The sequence below is a fragment of the Patagioenas fasciata genome, chromosome 1 (assembly GCF_037038585.1).
Source record: "Patagioenas fasciata isolate bPatFas1 chromosome 1, bPatFas1.hap1, whole genome shotgun sequence".
Lineage (NCBI taxonomy): Eukaryota > Metazoa > Chordata > Aves > Columbiformes > Columbidae > Patagioenas > Patagioenas fasciata.
The window spans coordinates 11,612,356-11,627,408 of NC_092520.1; the positions used below are offsets into that span (position 1 = coordinate 11,612,356).

General features: G+C 44.3%; 1 protein-coding gene across 14 annotated transcripts in view; it reads left to right on the forward strand.

Moving 5' to 3' along the window:
- The window catches only part of FAT3 (FAT atypical cadherin 3), a 419,159-nt gene that overhangs the window by 59,467 nt on the left and 344,639 nt on the right, over positions 1 to 15,053 (forward strand). The window contains exon 1 of one of the 14 annotated variants that reach the window (XM_065832554.2): positions 11,147 to 11,906. The exons of 12 other annotated variants lie outside the window; for them this stretch is intronic. The gene's annotated coding sequence lies outside the window, so the exon portion shown is untranslated. Of the gene's footprint in view, positions 1 to 11,146; positions 11,907 to 12,203; positions 12,350 to 15,053 lie in introns of those variants that run through there. One more of the 14 variants, XM_071803307.1, reaches the window with a different exon arrangement.

The window sequence follows — 15,053 nt, forward strand, 5'->3', positions numbered from 1 at the left end:
AGAAGAAAAATCCTTGTATTTGGACCTTGTGTCCTAGTGTAGGAGAATTTTGTGTCCTGATCCTAGGGCTTCCCTCCCAGATTTCCCTCACACCCTGCATTCCCTGCCAGTGACTGCTAATGGGAAAAGCCTTGGAGGAAATGCCACTCTGCTTTTAAAACACTTTTTGATGTCTCAGAGTCATCACTGGAATTGTTCTCCTGGACACCATGGTGAGAAAATAGTGTCTGTCTTAGACTGGAGGAGCAAGGGAGGTCCAAGCAACATTTAACCTGTTCCAGTTGATAGGAATGTGGGAATTACATGCTTTTGTGTATGTTCGTGGGGGGAGAAGGAGCCTCTATGTGCAAGGAGAACGTGGGGGGGTGAAGACATGCACTGTATAGGCAGGCTGATTGACAGCCCAGCTGGTGCAGATCAGTAATTGGAAATTCATTGCACATAAATCTTCTAGTACTTATCGTGAGACATGGGAAGGAGAATATCTGAGCTCCGAAGCAGTTAACTCTTTCAGGACCATCTGGGAAGTTGTTCGGCTTTCAAAGTAGCAAGACTGTTCAAGTATTTGCCTTTAAAGCCTTCATTTTTTTTCTTGTAGCGAGAAGAATGCTGGTGGAGGAAAAAGCCACCATGTGCTCCAAGTGATAGCATTTAGGTGAACAGCCATAAACATTTAATGTTGATTTCTTTTACGGTGCAGCTTCAGATTGTCTTGGAAAATTCTTCTTCGTATTTGGTGGTGAACACATTTGTGCCTTTACAAAGTGCATCTTGCACATGTTGCCTGCCAGTTCCATGTCTGATTTACCTGATTTGTGTCTCCACATTGGTGGGCTTATTGTATGTTTGTCCCTGTGCCAGCAGACTCTGCAACTGCATTTTAAGAGGTCTGTTCATGTCTAAATATTTATATTCTTTTCCATGCGGCTGAGACTGATTCTGTGTGCTAGCAACTTTGTCCCCCCACCCCCCTTCTTCTCCCAGTCCAAGTGTCTTTTTGGTACATTTTCCTCCTCACTTGATTTCAACACTCTGGTGGTTCCCACTCTGCAGTTTTGAATGTACAATTAGTTTCTGGTGACCACATCTTTTCTCATTTATTTTGGTCTGCCTCCGTTCTGTTGCACACATATTTGTCTCTCCATTAATGTCAATGTGAATTACAGATGAAAAGCTAAGTGTGGATAAATTAGTAACTATGCAAAACGGAAAGCGGCATTTAACTTTCTGAATTGTTTGTGTGGGCGCAGGACAGCTAATGAGTACCTGAGGACCTGAACAAACCGCAGGGCTCTGCTGCCGATGCCGTTCGCAGCGCGGTGGGTTGGGGACTGTATTGGGGGGTCAGCGCGACTGTGCTGGGTTTTAACGCCCACTCTTCTGGCAAGTCCTGTGAGTAGGTGGAAGTGCTGGTTGACGTTTTGGAGCCAAAATCATGCTCGCCTCTAAGGGAGCAGTTGTCTATGTACAACAAATAGAAAGCTGAATAGTCTGCATCTCAGTCCATAAAGTACCAAGATTTCTCTCTACCCGCAAAATGGTGTAAAAACAGTCCAGAGTGGTGTTTCTTGCTGTAAAATCACAGTGTTTGGATGAAAGCTTTCCTTCAAGATGAGTGTTTGGATGAAAGCTTTCCTTCAAGATGGGCCACGTTCTCTGCTTCACTGCCTGTGGTAACACTTTATTCATTTATGTCAGGAGAAAACCTTTTGTCTTCAGCCGAACACCTTCTGCTTTGCTTGCGGTGCCCTGCAGAAGCATTACAAAGAGGTTTCCTTAAAGGGAAGCACTTGGCTGTTGTCTAAGCTCACTTTCAAAGTACTCTGAATTAATTATAAATGAGTAAAGCTGTCTGGCTCTTGATTACACAACTGCCTATCCTGGATTCCCCGTAATGAAATGTAAGCTGGCCCAGTCGTAGTAAAACGGGAGGTGCTTTTTCTCCCTCTATGATGGAGCTGTTCTCAGATCTACTGTTCTGACTTCTTTCAAGCTGCAATTCTGTCAACCTTACATTTCTTCCCCTCTCTCCCTCCTACCCTATTTTTATGAGGCTTTTCTTTTGGCTGCACTTTTGCCCATATCCTGTTATAATTTCCATTGAAAGCAGTTAACACGGATTGATACAATGCCTTTTGTGCTGAACTAACCCAATGCATTTTATTTATTTAAGGGATTCTAAGTGCCTGTAGTGTCTAAGTGTTTGACAAACACATAAAAATACACAGAAGTCAAGCACTTAGCTGCCCTGAGAGGATGGGTTCCCCTCTGTCTCTGCCAGGAACATCCATAAACACGATTACTCATGTAGCATGTAGTTTAGTAACAATTAAACTGAAGTCTGTGCTTTCTGTATGGTGAACCCTGATCTCTTGTCTCCATTGTTTGCCACAAAATAAACCTCACAGGATATTCTGCGCGTTATCCCATTGCTCTGTCTTTTTTCTGCCTTTGTTTTTGTGCAGTGCTGGATATTGTGGGCAGCAGTTCCCACTTTTGTCACATTTTCACTGGGTTGTACTGTCTTCAGATGGGATGGAAGGTGGTTCAGTGCAAGTGACGTGGATGTCCCTTGCTTTGACATTTTTATTCCGTGCAACAGAGCAGGAACCATGTGTTAAGGAGCCACGAAGTCTTTGTTTGTACTGTAATAGCAGTGTATAAAGACCCCAACCTGAGGTTTGGAGAAGATGCCACTGAGCCCTCGTGCACTCAAGCTGTGGCACATGTGGTGGGGATGGTGCCGCTCTTTGCTCTGCCCATTGAGGTGTCCTGTAGTGGATATCCCAGACGTGCTCTTGACCTGTCCACTTGCTGAGGAAAGGGTGGCTTCAAAAAGGCTTAGAACAATGGTAACTGCCTTTCCTAAGATGTAACAAGTGCAACATGAATTTATCCATCCCTGCTCTTCTCCCCTCTTCTTTGTTTTGGTTTAGGGAGTTGAAGAAGTGCTAGGGAAATGGATGAAGCTATAAATTTTCATCTCATAACAGTAACATGGGATTGTCTAAGGATAATGGATTCTCGTGGGCTTTGATTTTACATCTTTGCTGGAGACAGTAAACCAACAGTATGTAGGTCCTCCAGGTTGTTGGCTGAGGGTCTCCTTGAGAAGCAGACTGTACCTGCTAAGTTATCATCCTCCCTGCCTGTGGGATTTGAAGCCCATGTTGATGAATGCTGTTTACTCCCAGAATTACCAGAGAGCTGATACCTCTCTATTACTATGCCAAGCTTGGAGTCATCTCCCTTGAAATTAGTTTGTAAGGGGATGCCTGATTCCTTATTTTTTTTCCCCTTTTACTGGGAAGTTCCTCACTCCTACCAATGCTTCAAGATTAGACCATCCATGCCTTTGTCTAACAACATTTTTTGACCTGCTCCCTTCCAGCTGCCCTCAAGTCCTGAAGCTGCTTTTGTGGAGCATCCACAGCCTTCAGGGCTTGTTCCCACAGCCGGTGCTTGGCTTTGATAAAGATGTCAGCCCTTCCGGGTTTAAGCTCCCACAACCATGGCAGCCAGCTTTGCAGCCTTTGAAGGAGTAGTCCTAAGCACAGGTCTTTTTAAAGACCTATGCTGTTTTCTTCAGGAGTTCTCTCTGAAATGGATGGGAATTGTCACTCTATAGCATTTAGCAAATAGGGCAGAACTCTTTGAGAACATCTCTTCTGAAGATGACAGAAATTGTCAAAACTGTGAGGCAATTACACTAATCCACCCTCTCCTAATAGCAGGCCCATCAGTCTGGCCATGCTGGAAACCTGTTAGAAAAATATGGTGTTTCAGAGTGATTTCTCTATTTATTTTCTCTTCCTTCTTCTCTAGGGGGTAGCTGAGACCAAATTCCAAATCATGGAATATGAAGTATTAGGGGGAGTGTGCGGGGGAGGGAAAAAAAAAGTGATACCAAACCAGTGGAAAACAAGGCTTTAGAGGAGAGAATTATAATTTTGCCTATTTAGTCTAGGACTAATGTATCTGAGCTACAGCTTGACTTTCAGGAATTCCCCTGAAATGGAAAGGTGGGCTTAGTAGTCATCCCCTACTGGTGTGCCTGAAGACCCCCTGTGAGTTGTATCTTTCCAGAAGGGGTCTCTCAGAGGAGTTGTTTTCCACATGTAACAGGGAGTGCTTTTGAGCAGTCTGATGCAGTGTGTATTCTGAAAATACGTTGTTGAGGATTTTGACCGCCTGACCACTGTGACGGGGTTGTGGTGGTAGGATATGCCAACACACTTAGTGCTGGGGTTGAGATGGCTTGCCAAAGATGTGCAGAAAAGTTGCTGCTAAAATAAAACTAGAGAAGGAGTAAAGTATGCAAGCTTGCAGTGAGCGGGAGACAGAAATCCTCGGCGTTTGCGATCTCTTGCCAAATCCATCCATCTCTTTTCCCACATTCTCTCCCCATTTCTGAAAAGCGATGCTTAGCAGTTACTTTCTGTCTTCAAAAGTAATAGATGTGAGCAGCTGTGACGTGGCAGGGTTTTACATATAAACTGCTATTAGCATGTGTTGGAGGTATATATTCAAGGAAAGTGACACTTAAAATGTATTCCATGTTGCACGCCAATATCCTATAGAAAGGCCTGACGTATCAGTAACCAAAATTAGCTGTGGAGCCATATCATCATATAAACTGGGTTTTTCTCTGTGAATCACAGACCACTACATAGCAATTTGCTTGGGTACTTGTAATGCTTTGATTCATACTTATTTTCCCTCCTCGCTCTGTGGGCCCATGTTGCTGTTTTTCCATCAGATGGTCACTGGTGTGCCCTCGTCAACATGGGGGCTCTTTTGGCTGCATGTTATGATATTAATAATGCTACAGTCAGAAGTGTGAGAAGGGTCCCAGCCAGATATAACCAAGCTTTCCTGGGTGGTTGTGGCTGCCATGAAGCCACAGCGACAGATGCTTTATCACAGTGTGGTCAGTGGTCAGAGTCTTCTGGATCCTGTGATTAGATTTATGTGGTCGGTGCTGATATTTGTAGCTTCACTGGTGTGAACAGCAATGCTGTTCAGTCTAGTTTAAAATTAGTTTAGATTTTCTTATCTGTGCTGCAGTCAGATGTTTGAGTACAGCATCAATACCTTGCTAGAACAGAACAAGAGCATCTCTGGTGGGAATGGTGAGAAATACCTATTGCTTTTTAAATTTGTGTTCTATCGTATTTCACAGTACCTATCTCAGGAGGGTCTGTTTTGTACCCACTAGCTAGGGAGTTCAAAGATGTGAAAATCAGATGCAGCAAGGTTGGTTGGTCAGTTGAAATAAAGTGCTGTTGTGGCTAGCAGTGAAAACCAGGTACCCTAAAAAGATGTCATGACCTGAGGAAAGCTTCAGGAAAACCACATGGGTGTTAGTGGCGGGAGGGACCTCAGGTTCACCATGTGTGTGCCCGCTGGCCTGTGTACTTTGTCAGTACAAAATCCTCCTGGGATCTGGTTTCACGCTACAAAACTCCCTTCCACAGATCTCGCCTTTGGAGAGTTTGTTGGTAGCGCGAGGGCTTAAATGAGATTTCTCAGATCGCAGTTCACCTGCCATCCAGCGAGACCTGGACAGGCTGGAGAGTTGGGCGGGGAAAAAATTAATGAAATATAATAAGGGAAAGTGTAGAGTCTTGCATCTGGGCAGGAACAACCCCAGGTTCCCGTATAAGTTGGGGAATGACCTATTAGAGAGCAGCGTAGGGGAAAGGGACCTGGGGGTCCTGGTGGACAGCAGGATGACCATGAGCCAGCACTGGGCCCTTGTGGCCAGGAAGGCCAATGGCATCCTGGGGTGTATTACAAGGGGAGTGCTCAGTAGGTTGAGAGAGGTTCTCCTTCCCCTCTACTCCGCCCTGGTGAGACCACATCTGGAATATTGTGTCCAGTTCTTGGCTCCTCAGTTCCAGAAGGACAGGGAACTGCTGGAGAGAGTCCAGTGCAGGGCAACAAAGATGCTGAAGGGAGTGGAGCATCTCCCTTATAGGAAAGGCTGAGGGGGCTGGGTCTCTTTAGCCTGGAGAAGAGGAGACTGAGGGGTGACCTCATTAATGTTTACAGATATATAAAGGGTGAGTGTCACGAGGATGGAGCCAGGCTCTTTTTGGTGACAACCAATGATAGGACAAGGGATAATGGGTTCAAACTGGAACACCAGAGGTTCCACTTAAATCTGAGAAGAAACTTCTCAGTGACGGTAACAGAGCACTGGAACAGGCTGCCCAGGGAGGTTGTGGAGTCTCCTGCTCTAGAGACATTCAAAACCCGCCTGGACACCTTCCTGTGTAACCTCGTCTGGGTGTTCCTGCTCTGGCAGGGGGATTGGACTGGATGCTCTTTTGAGGTCCCTTGCAATCCCTGACATTCTGTGATTCTGTGATTCTGGCTGTGGCCTGCCTTGGGAGCACAGTCGCTTTGGCGTGGGGTGCAGTGAGCCCCTCAAGTCTCTCTGGGGTGTACGGACACCCCCAAAAAGCGCAGGCATGGCAGTGGGTGCAATGGGTACCCCAGTTCTGTTTGGGTTTGCTGGGCCTCCATGATGGATGCTGCCACAATGGGAGGTCATCACCCGGCCCCACGGACAGGCAGCTGCACGGTATTGGAACCCTATTCTCAAATAGGAAATTGGCCTTTTATCTTTAGTACTGGCTACATAATGGTGCAGAGCATTAGTCAGCTGCACCTCACTGTGGTTTATTGTGCAGTTGTAAATCGTAATTGGCCGACTAACCTCCTCTGATGTTAAGTGCCTTCAAAGGTTGCTTGTCCTTTATTTTATTTTAGTTTTTGTTTCTGGCTTTATGTGTTCTCTCTGTTTATTCTGCTGCTAAAACATAATTAGAAATTACAGAGAACAAAGGAAAAGCTCCAAGCCTACTGATATAGATTAACATGAATCATCATCCCTTGAAAGTGTGTGTAATCCAAAGCTCTGCAACCTGATATACATCCCCTTCATTTGGTAAATATTTAAAATATCCGCAGACATTTTTTCACATTCTTGAGCAGCAACCACATCACCATGTGTTCACCCTGGTTTCTAAGTATCGATGTTTTGAATCTAGGGTTTATTTAGTTAAATTATTTTCTTTTGTAATTTCTAGTATTTATTATACTGTACGAAACTGAAACCTACCAGTTTATTTGCCTTTTAGTGATCAAAATGATTATATTAGAAAATGTAAGCAACTTTAAACAGTGCCAAAGGCTGTATTCTTTGAGAACAGTGGAATTGGATGGCTTAGATAATACACAGAGTTGACGGTGCCTGTAATAAAGTGGATTAGCTGTTACAAATTGTGTTACAGCATGAATCTTTACACAGATAATCTCCCATATTTGCGATTTTGGTCATAGGTTCTTGGGGAACACCCAGATAGAGTATAGTTCTGCAAAGGCTGTTGTAAATACTGACACTTCCCAACAGAGGTTTTGAAGGAGAAAAGAGAAAAATCTTCATAGCTTTTCCTTTGGGTCATATGGTACTGTCCCATTAGCAGTCATTAGTTCCTGCCCTTGAGTAGTAAATAGTCACTTCTCTTTTGATAGCAGCTCGCTCTTTGATACATCTCTCCAGCTTGGACTTTTGGTCAGTACTGTTTGCAGCTTCCATGGAGTTCTCTTTCATGTGAATAAAGCAAATTCTGAGAACAATGCAAGCATAGGTTCTTCCTCTGGATTATATTAAGCTTAAAATTTACTGTTCTGTGGATTATGTTTTTGGTGTCATCGGAGTGCTCTACTGGTGGCAGCACTGGTGGGTCCATGTGTTGGGTGATGCTGATCTCTGAGGACCATTTATGTTGGGCTGGGTGTGCAAGGGCTCTCGTGGGAGAGCAGGAGCTCCAGGCAGCACCGGCTGCTCACCAGGGTGTCTGTGCAGGGGAGACCCTTTGTAGGAGCCTCTCGACCAGGTCAGGGCTGGCAACACATCCCTCTTTCCTGCCTCCAGCAACAGCGAGGATTCTTCTGCTGGCAGCAAGGGACCAGGACCTTCACTGTGGCACTCAAGCCTTTTGCCTTGCACCAGATGTTAGCTGATGCTGGCACACTTGATTATTTTGAGGAAAGTTTTCTATCCATTTTCTTTACGCATATGAGATAGCCTTCCATGCAATTCCCTACTGGCTTGAAATCTAACAAACTGAGATGGTAATTCTAATTGTAGAATGATATTTGAAGTATTTTCTAGTTAAATAATGTGAATTATGAATTTTTATTTGGAATAAAACTTGTCAGTGTATACGCATGTGGATTTCTTAAGCAGCACAGGAGCTCCTTAAATACCATGAACTGTGCTTTGATTCGTATTTAAGAGTAGACTAGAATGATGCAGATTTTTTTTTAAGGAACAAATGGCTTGACTTTCAAAATATGTCAAACTCAGTTGCTTGTGTTTGAAACAAGAACACTCTTCAGAATTAAGGGACTTGAAAAGCCTGGCATCAGTTCCCTGCTACTCCAGCAGTTCCTGCATCTCCTTGGGGAAGCAGTTTAGGCTTTCAGTGTTCAAATCATCATCTCTAAAATGGGGATAATGAAGACTTTCCTAGAGCTTAGGAGTGCTGAGATGACAGATCGACTGATGGATCATTTATGGGTTCCAAGAGCACGTAGTAAACCCTCTGCAGGTGTAAACCTCAGCCTTTCCCAAAATGCAGCTACCCACTGGACCGCTTCAGCCTGGATGTATTCAGTGGATTATATCCTTATTGCAGTGTTTTCCTGTGAAAATAGTTTGATTGCCAGAGTGAGTTTCCCCTGCGTTTTGTCAGATGGGAGTTGAAGCCATCAACAGTTCGTGACTGTAAGTTGTGGGCATGAAGGCCATTGCTGGATGCACTTTGAGGGTGTTTCCCTTCTTCTGCAAGACTCTCCTGGGGCCTCACAGCTCTCCTGGCTGGAGCTTGGCTTTGGGTCTGATGCTTTCACAGAAGGTGGGCACGCTTTCTGTGACCGATGGAATGTGTATGTTCTTTCATTCAGATGGGATCCCAAAGCACCCGCCAAGTGCTTGGATCTCTTTGCAAAAGGAAGTGTTCTGTACAAGGCTGAGTCCACTTCCAGGCACACTTTAACCAATTGGCATTGCCACCTCATTTAGAGCAGGGGACTGAACGTGGAATGCCATTTTGCAGACTCTGGACCATCAGGTTGGTATGATCAGAAATCTCTATCGCATTCAAATCCAGTATGTTTGCCATGCTGCGGTGCTGGGTCAGTAATGACTATGGAGCATTAAGATCTCCACCATTTTTGGTGATTTCCTGTGAATGGCTTTCTGTTTTCTCTCATTCAAATTGCAGCCCAGCATCGCCCTGTTCAGTGCTGTGTTACTCAGGGATTCTTCTTCCCTGACCCTTGTACCAAAAAAAACATGTCAGATAGATTATATTCGTGAAATCAATACATGTGAAGTGCAGCATCTTTGTCAAGAGCACAGGAGCCTGGAATTGCTGTAGCTCAAGAGACATGGACTTCATGTGCATCAGCAATTTACTTGTGCTCTTTGGAGTCTTCCCATGTAAATAAGCCTTTGGTTTGTGATGATCTGTTGGGGTGGTTGGCCACTGCTCAGGATTTCTGTGTGCTCCACATTTATCTAACTGTGAAGGATGTTACTAGTCATCATAAATAATTTCTGACAAACAGCATGGCACTTGGAGCTACTACTAGTAGTCACTACCTACTACTTAGTTTTTCCTGCTGTTGGGATTTTTCCTGCCTCAGCTAGAGGGAGAATTATAACCTTAACATTATTTAATTAGAAGCTTTTTGAGTTAATTGATTTAACTCTTCACTGCCTTTGGTAGCTTGGTTTTATGAGTATTTTTAATTGATCTTATTCGTATGGAAATGCGATCTCACATTAATTTCACAAGACGGATTCAAGTCACTGGTCAACCCAGCTGTTCAATCACGGATCTCACTCAGCGCTATTTCTTGGGTTTGATTTGAAGATTATGGCCACCCCAGAAACAAAAAAGGAAAAGCATCTTCTGATGGTGAAAACCTGTATTTGTAGGCACATTTGATGATGGATGTTGTTAGCTTGGAATTATCCTGGCCCCAGCAAATAAATATGGTTTCCTTTTATTTCCACTGAGTTTCACAAACACAAATAGAAGTAGGGGAAGGGGAGCTCTTAACCTAAGAATTCAGAACAGTTCTATTTAAGCAAACCACCCATTTACTCATAGATTAATGGCTTGCAGGCAGTATCAGTTGTGGACTGTATTGTATTAATTTGCAACGGCAAGAGTTAATGCTAGTAATTGCTTTTCCTCTATAGAGAGAGCCCATCGTAGATTGTTTTTACATGGCAATCTGTGATTGATAGATCAGGGAAAACAGGACCAAAGAAGGTTACTGCCTCCCAACCGCTTCCCCCTTCAAATTAAAATAATTTGCAATTTGTAGGGCGCCTTGCTGCACGTGCTGCGGGCACGAAGCAGTAAACACACTGGGCTGCATTCCCTCCAAGCACTGAACCTCTTACTGCATTTCTTTCACCAAACCAAACAAGTCATGTTGTCGGGAGCCCGCTGAAAACAAGTGTGCTGCTGAACCAGCCCCCAGACCCCTTCAGCAAACTTCCTGTACGGCCAGGCAGCGGACCTGATGAAAGAGCCTGTTTGTGAACCTTTGGATTCCTTCCATTGATTTGTAAATCCACTTTAATAAAGTGCTGCCCAGGCTACTGAAATGAGCAACCCACATTGGGCTTCCGTCAAGTTTCTAACAAATACCTGATGCAGCTTGTGGCACTGGTGCTATTTTAGTTTAATGTTTTTATTTTGTTTTGCGCCGCGTTGGATCGTTTTGAGATTGGGGGAGTGGGGAAGTGTTGGAGGGGGGGAACAAAACGCAGTCTCCATCAGGCACACATTACATGGCTGCTTTATTTTTCAGCGCTGCTAAAACTCAGCTTATTTAATATCGATCACACCAAAGGAGCCAGCAAAGTGCGGTGTTAATTGGGTCCACTGGAATTCTTGTCCCCTGGGAGGGAGAGGTTCCTGGGCAGGGAGGGCGGAGGGAGGGAGGGGAGAAGGGAGGGATGGAGGGAGGGAAGGAGGCGGGAGGAGGGGACCCACTGCGCGCCGCATAAAATGTAAGTGCACTAGACATCAAGGCTTCTGCTTCTCGCATCGCTGGAAAGCGGTCGCGGCGTTTCCCACCCAGCCCCCCTTTCAGAAATTAGGCAACTCTTTTTTTTTTTTTCCCCCACTCCCGTAGTTCTTGAATTAACAGCTCCTTTCTTTTCTATTATTTTTTTTCCCTTTACAGAGGGCTTCTTTTTTTTTTTTTTTTTTAATTGTTTTCTTCTCCTTTCTGCAAAGCTGCAAAAGCTCTGCTTTGAAAACTGCTGCCCCAGAGTGCAGTTGCTTAGCTGTCCTGTCAGCATTGTTCTAATGCTCATTCCATATGTATGTCACATAGGAGCAGTACCCTCCTCCTCTCCCTTCCCCCCATCCATGCATTGGATTTTTTTTCCCCCTAAAGACTGATTTTTTAATTTTTTTTAAATTTTTTAATGTTTCCCAAGGAGCTTGCAAACAGGGAAATTCAAACTGAATGATCCTGTGCTGTGGTTACTTCGACAGCCAAGACCAGATTTCTCTTAGAAAAAACTGTTTGCTCTGTTCCTTCTTTTCCCCGCTCCCTCTTTTTCTTCCCTGTAAGCACAAAGGCTTTAAAAACTAAGATCTGTAGTTCTTTTTTGCCTTTTCGCGTTACCGTGACAGCATGTATCTCTGTTGCTGAAGAATGAAGCAGGCAGGCTGGAGGTTGGTTTTTTTATGTTCAGTGCTTTTGGGACCACTAAAGAGAAGTCCGCAGAGAAATATGTACAGCAACTGTGCCAACTGAGTTTCTCATGCCTGTTATCTGTCACTTACTCTGACTAAACGGTAAGGGATTCTTTAATATTTTTTGTGAAAGTCTTTGTGCATTGTTTGTGCAGCATCGTTTGACATGTGCAACTAATTGGCTTAGGAGGGAGGTGGGTTGTGAAGATTTCTGTGTTAAGGTATTACAGGTCACCCTTTTTGCATCCAGAGGAGAAAGAAAAATAAAACAAACCACCTTGTTTCTTGGATTTTTTTTCCCCCTTTTCATCTCAAATGGTTCCTCCAGCTTTACTCGCCTCTGATTGAGACATAAAGCCGGGGCGTTATTGCTGCTGCTTATCTTTCCTGGTCCTCTTTCTCTACCTGGGAAGCACATGCACCCAGTTTGCGTGTGCGTGCGCATGTGTGGGGTAACGCGAATCCCCTTTACATGGGAAATACTTGGCGACATGCACGTTCTCCTCTTTTACTGTAAATAACCATCTTCAAGCACTCTTTGCAAGGTAAGAATGCCTTAGTTCAGCACGCTGCAGCTTATGCCTGTTTAAAATTATTACTTGGATTACAGTGCATACTGTGGAAAGTTATTAGTTTCCACAGAGACCAATTTAATTGGGGGTATGTGTGCAGCGGTTCTGTGCTGTGCTTTACATAGGCTGCTTATGGGAGAGTATGAAATGTTATATTTTTCTCGATTCTTGGGAAGGGTGAAGTTTATGCTGTCTGTTAAGCATAACAAATGGAATTACAGCTCAAATCGATTAAAGCTGCAGAGAAGCATAGCCTTACAAGGCTTTTCAACTTAGCCCTGAGAGTCAGAAGATAGTTTATTAAAATGTTTTTTTTTCACTGCATTGTAATATGCAGAAGTGTGAGTGGGAAGGCATCTTCACCAAGCAGAAGTAGCAGCAAATGATGCCTGGACTGGATCATTATATGGTTTATGTGTTAGAAACCTGTTTAACCCACAGCCTTGGCGTGCACTGCTTTTTTGTGTCTGTGTGCTGGATGCATCTTGCAACAGCCTCTTAGTTCAAGAGAGCTTTGTTTTATAAAATGTGTTTCAGCTTTGCAGGCAGGAGTGCACTCTGTAACCGTCCCTTAGCTGTGACACGGTCCGATCTTTGGCATTTTGGAAGAGGCTGAGTTTTAGGGCTTGCTTTGCTTTCTTCCGCAGGTATTTGTGTTCTTACTTCTTAGCTGGGAGTTCTCTGCATAGAAAATGCATCTTGAGGCTGTTCATTTCTCACGCTTTGAAATGATCAGTGACTGAGACAGTTGGGCAGCCTCATGTAATAATATTGCTTTACTTTGAATGTTGCATTGTTTATTTGAATAACTAGGAATCCCACCAAATGTGCAATTAGTTTTAAAACAGGCTAAACATGCAAAATATGAAGGAAAAGAGAGAAAAGTACTGTCTGCAGGCATTAATTTCTTTCTTCTCTGTAGCTGTTTATAATGTCACTTCAAAATTGGATATTTCCTAACACATGCTCTGTGACTACTTTCCCATGATTGTTGCTTTATATCAGCAATGAGAAAACAGTCATTTAGATAACAGGTTTTCATTGACATCCTTTTTATAATATAGAAAAGAAGAAGCAGTAATAAGTTAAATTGGCATCTGCTAATTATGCTGAATACAGATTGTGAGCTCTGCAAGTCGTCCCTTGCCTTAATGTTGTTAGCATATTTTAGCACTGGCAACCAAAGGAAAGAAACTTGAATGTTCCTGCTTGTTTTTTGTTTCTTTTTTCTTTTTTTTTTTTTAAAGAAGAAAAAAGATGACTTGTGAAGAAATGTGAAGTTTTGGGTTTTTTAATGTTTGTGTGCTGATTTTGAACAGGAGAGCTTTACAGACAGTTTGGTAGCATTTGGTAAAAATCATTAGAGATCATTGGGCCACTGACTTGTGATCACTAGAATTAATTTTGACCCTTGGTGGCAAAACTGCCATCATCCAGTATAAAACTTGGTCTTTGGGCAGGAAAAGTTTGAATGTTTCTTAGTCTCCAAATACCTGATTGTTTTAGGTCCTGAGAGGCAGTTAAAAAACAAATGTGCTCTGGACTTAACTGTCGTTCTTCATACTAAATGGCAATTTTGCTCACCTCATCTCAAAACCGGGAGCCTTGGAAGCAGCAGAGCTGTGCATCTGCCCAGATGTGCTCAGTTCTCCGTGTGCATTTTCCCTGTGCAACAACATCCCCGCCTGCCCGTGGCTCCGAGCCCGGGAGACATGGAGGCTCAGCTGGTGGTGGCTTTGCCAGGGGACACGCTCCAGCCCTTGGCTGGTTGGCCGTGGCAGCAGAAGACACGCGAGCTTGTGGTGGGTCAGCCACTAGAGGGGAGACACGAGCCGTGTTCTGTGGTGGCCGTGACCACCGAGCATCGTGTACCACGATGTCTACGTAGGGGTTTGCAGTGTGCACTGGAAATACCTGACCTCGGCTGGAGGAGCATCCAGCGGTGGTGTGGGGTGTACCATGGGCTGACACAGGTCCACTTCCTCAAGGAACACCACACTTCTGGGGTGAAGGGCGTTACAAGTTTAGATACAGCAGAAACGTGTCAGTGCTGGAGCATCTATGTTTTCCTGCACTAAGTGTGCTGTGCAACACTGTATTTTACCTGGCTGGGGCAGGAGTGGATCCAGCTTTGGTGCAGGTGTCCAAATTCACTCTTGTGTCTATGCAGTGCAGCTTTTTGCTGTGAACTTGACAAAAGCAGGAGGCTGTAAGTTTTTTGATTGCTTCTGACATCTGTAGGTGACTGTGGTATGCTCATAGGTTTAAGTGAAGCTGGATGCTGACAAGTGCCTGGTGGGTATTGGCTCGAGACCTCAAAATCATAGCATCACAGAATGTCCTGAGTTGGAAGGGACCCACAAGAATCATTGAGTCCAACTCCTGTCCCTGCACAGGACAACCCCACAGTTCACACCGTGTGTCTGAGGGTGTTGTCCAGTCTCTGCTTGAACACTGTCAGGCTTGGGGCTGTGACACCTCCCTGAGGAGCCTGTTCCAGTGTCCAGCACCCTCTGCATGAAGAACCTTTGAAGGAAGTGTCTTTCCTCCCTTCTTGGCTGCTTGAGTCTTCTGTACGATCATATACATTCTGCTGTTAATGATGATTTGGCACGTAGTTGTTTCATCCTTCTCTAGAGGACAGGTATCTTGAACTTCAAGTATTGCGCTGAGTGAT